The following is a 4,408-nucleotide window of genomic DNA, read 5'->3' as shown; positions in this document are numbered from 1 at the left end:
TTTTATTAGGTAGTGAGATGAATACAAACATATTTTGAACTTTTCTTTATTTTTCATCTTGACTACCTTTTTCACTATGTGGCTTATAACACTTCCTAAATTGACTTATGCACTTAGGAATGAGGGATGCAAGAATTGTTGAACATATTAATATAAGGGTTTTGGATAACACTTCAGTGTTCAAAAAAAAAAGGTGTCAGTAGGCTCAAAAGGGGAAACTAAGGATAAATTTTGTAAAGGAAAGTTAAAAAGGCTCAATCGGTCTAAAAGTGGCCTAAATCATTTCTTTAACTAAGTATAGCCTAGAATTTCACCTTAAGAGAGAATCAAACCAATTCTAGAACTTAATACATAATTCAAAAATTCACATTAACATAAACCTTCTCTAAATACACACAATGAATTTAGGCCAAATACATGGTGCTTAAAATGTACAAATCTCATCCTGACAATGAAGCTTAGCATAAAAATTTACATGCCACTCAAACCATATTCACATGTTTCACAGAATCAAGATAGAATATAACTAGGTTCTCATCATTGGATAGGTAAATTAAAAGATATTGACATAATTAAATCTAGTTCACATGCAAATGCACATGCATAAAAAAAATTAACGAAAATAAACTAATCTAAAATAACATAAAAACAAATAACAATAAAACCCTTCCCCAAACTTAAATTGCACATTGTCCTCATTGTGAAAAACTTAAAAGAATAAGAAAAAGAAACTCCCCTATCAATGGTGACAATGCATTGAGAGCTCCAATTTTCTTCCTCCTTATTTTCATGCTTTCCAAACTTGTAGACTGAACAAACAAGCGAGGGAGAGGTTATAAGTACTTATTTGAATAGAAAAGCAAAGCTAACTAAAATAATAACTAAACTTAAAAAGATATAGCTTGGGTCACCTCTCAAGAAGTGTATTTTTATAATCATTAGCTTGACTATGATGCCCTTTTTTCACTGCTTCATCACCTTAAGAACACTAAAGGCTTTGTTTCATTACTTTGAATGCTATAGTAATGTACTAAAAATTTCAATGTAGCAATAACACAACTTTTACCACCTTAAAGGTAAGCACCAATATGGTTGAAGTTGCCATGGTAAAAGATGGAGGCATAAATTAAAGTGTTACATCTTTTCCAACCTCAAAATCACTATCACTGAAAGGTGGTAGATTGTGCTCATCATATCACTACATCATCTTAAGAGTGGTGATGGCTTTAACTCAAGAGTTGGTACTTGCTTACTTGTAGATGATGGAGTAGGATTCCCTTGACTTTCATTGACTAAGTCCATTCCATAGGAATGAGCTATGGACAAATGGTATTTTGTCACATTGAAATTAGTAAATTTAACTTCCACCTCAACAACTCTGAAAGTTATTCTGCGTTCCTTTACATCAATGAGTGCCCCTACAGTGCCCAAGAATGGACTCTCAGTATGATTGGAACCTCTTGATCCTCATTTATTTCAAGCACCGTGAAGTCCACTAAAATGCATAATTTCCCCACTTTATTTCCCCACTTTAAGTATGACATTCTCTATAATCCCATAGGGTTGCCTTATTATTCTGTTTGCTAATTTCAAGGTGACTATAGTAGGTTGAATCTTTGTCAGTCCAAGTCTCCTAGCGATAGATAATGACATTATTGAGACACTAGCACCTAAATCACACAAAGCTTTCAAAAAATTAAAATTATCAATTGAGCAAGGGATAAAAAACTCTCTAGGTCCTTAAGCTTCGGTGAAAGCTTGTTCTAGATTATCGCACTACACTCCTCAGTGAGTGTAATCGTCTCAAAATCCTCCAATTTCCTCTTATTCGTCAATATGCCGTTTAAGAACTTCACATATGATGGCATTTGCTCTAGAGTTTCTGCAAAAGGCATATTGGTGTGAAGCTTTTTCAATGCCTTTAGAAATTTTTGGAATTGCCTATCAAGGTTTTGTTTCTAAAGGCGCTAAGGAAAGGTTGGAAGTGGTTAAGTTGCCTTTGCCACTTTCTCTTGAATTTGCTTGTTAACTATTTTAATCACTGTTTCATTCTCAATAAGCTTATCTTGAAGATTAGCTAGCATGACACTATTTTCAACCTCTTTTCCACTGCTTAGGGTGATTGCCATAACTTGTTCCTTAGCTTCTCTCTTTAGATTCACCCTTATATTGCTAAGTAATGTTCCTCGAGATTGGTTGTTTAATAAATTGGCAAGTTGACCAACTTGAGTCTCAAGGTTTTGAATTGATGCAGCTTGGCTCTAAACAAGAGCTATTTGACTTTGTATGATGCTATCATTCTATGTTATGTACTGCCTTAGCAAATCTTTAGTAGTTATCTTTTTTTCTGAGAAAGGTGCTTTGGCTTTCTATTAGAATTTAGAGGTGCATTTGGCCTTGAAGTTGATAACGCCCCTTGATTGTTAGCCTAAGAAAAATCAAGATGATTCCTCCACCCTACCTTGTAAGTGCTAGAGTAAGGGTTATTTTTCTATCTATTCCCTATAAATTGCACTATTTCTATTGAGCTTGGACATTGATGACTTGCATGGTTATCTCCACAATATTCACTAGTTATAAAAAAACTTCGGATGGAATTAATACTAAAAGATTCAAGAGTTTTAGTTAGAGCTGCTACCTGTGCAAATAATGTCAAAAGAGCATTTACATCATGAATTCCAGCTACTCTTTTATGCCTTGCTCACTTTGCTGGCCACTAGTAGTTGTTTGCAGCTATCTCCTTCAATAAATCGTATGCCTCATCAACCAATTTAGTCATTAAAGCTCCTTCCACAGGGGCATAAATAGTGGTTCGAACTTGCCCACTCAAACCATTGTAGAAAGTTTGCACCTAAAGCCACTTTGGAAGACCATGATGAGGACAACACCTAAGCAATTCCTTATATCTTTCCCAAGTTTCATACAATGATTCAAAATCTTATTGCATGAATGATATAATACCATTCCTCATTTTCACTATCTTAGCTAAAGGAAAAAACTTGGCAAGGAACTTTTAAGCAAGATCTTCCCATGTTGTTGTTGAGCTAGTGAGGAGTGCATTCAACATGCTTTAGCTTTATCTCTCAATGAAAAAAGAAAAAGCCGCAAATGAATTACATCATCTGTGACACCATTGTGTTTGCAAGTGTCACAAATCTCCAAAATGTTTGATATATGGCCATTAGGATCCTCATTTGGAAGGCCCCCAAACTGAATTGAGAATTGAATCATGGTGAATGATAATCAACTTGATCTCAAAATTATTTGCTTGAATAGCTGGCTTACGAATGCTCAATGGAATTCCTCATACCAAAGGAATAACATAATCCCTTAAGCAATAACTTTCAGGTACTCTACGCTCTTGGATTTATAGTTCACCCTATTAATTAGCCATTGTATTTATTGGAGCAACACCTTGTTGATTCTTGTGTCAAAGTTTGCAAAATGTTCTCTTAATTTTCGGATCACGAGATAATCTTCAAGTGGTTTTCTCTTCTCATGCAACAACTGAACACACCTACAGAACAAATAAATAGAACTTAAATTAAGACTAATCTGTGAAATTTGTATATTAGCAGATAATGAAGAAAACAAAATCCTCGGCAACGGCGCGAAAAATGTTTTGACAATTTTGCACATGCATGTCAAGTAAAATTCTACTACGCCAATATACGTATCAAATAGACAATATATTAGCAAGTAGAGTATCGATCCTATAGGGAATTAATCTAAAAGTTTACTAAGTACTAAAATTATAGCAAATTAATCTTATCCAAACAATATCAAAATAATATCAAATAAAACTAAGTTAGCAAATTTAAGCTAAGAAAAATCAAAATAATAAATACCCAAATAAATATCAAATCAAACAAGCCTAGGATTACAATATCCCTCACACGTCATCTAAATCTTACCTCTCTTCCTTAGCTTATTTCAATGGGTTGAATTGCTAACCTAAAGTTCTAAATTATTTATAAAGGTCTCCCAACTCATCTTATAAAAATATCTATTTTAACCAAAATACCATATCCCTATGTGAATTGATATTAAAATAGACTCATTAAGTTCAGGCTCTAATCTGGTTACATATGACCTGTAGGTATATCCATATGCTATCCCAATTTTAGTCTACACTAAACTCCCTTTCCCAAGTTTGTTTAGGTTCTTAGATCAATTTAATTGGTGGCCAAGCAATTAAAAGCATTAAGAACAAATTGGAATAAACAATTCAAATCCCATTAAAGATAAGTAAAAAAGAGGTTAAAAGTTAGATTACATGTGAGTTCAATTGCAATCCTAGAAAAATAATTTAACTCATAGTATTTAATAAAAACAATATCCAAAGAAATTTAGCCACGAATCTAAGTCGAAGAAAATAAGAAAAACACAAAAGTAAAGAGAGAAAACT

General features: G+C 33.4%; 1 non-coding gene across 1 annotated transcript; it reads left to right on the top strand.

Annotated features, from left to right (window-relative positions):
• Positions 1 to 2,867: 2,867 nt before the first annotated feature.
• Positions 2,868 to 2,974, top strand: LOC149526958 (small nucleolar RNA R71). Its single transcript, XR_016351503.1, has one exon. It is a non-coding gene; the product is annotated as a small nucleolar RNA R71 (small nucleolar RNA).
• Positions 2,975 to 4,408: the final 1,434 nt, after the last annotated feature.

This window comes from Theobroma umbraticum, unplaced genomic scaffold (assembly GCF_002168275.2).
Source record: "Theobroma umbraticum cultivar Fairchild unplaced genomic scaffold, ASM216827v3 scaffold_86.0, whole genome shotgun sequence".
NCBI lineage: Eukaryota > Viridiplantae > Streptophyta > Magnoliopsida > Malvales > Malvaceae > Theobroma > Theobroma umbraticum.
This window is presented reverse-complemented; position numbering and strand designations above follow the sequence as displayed.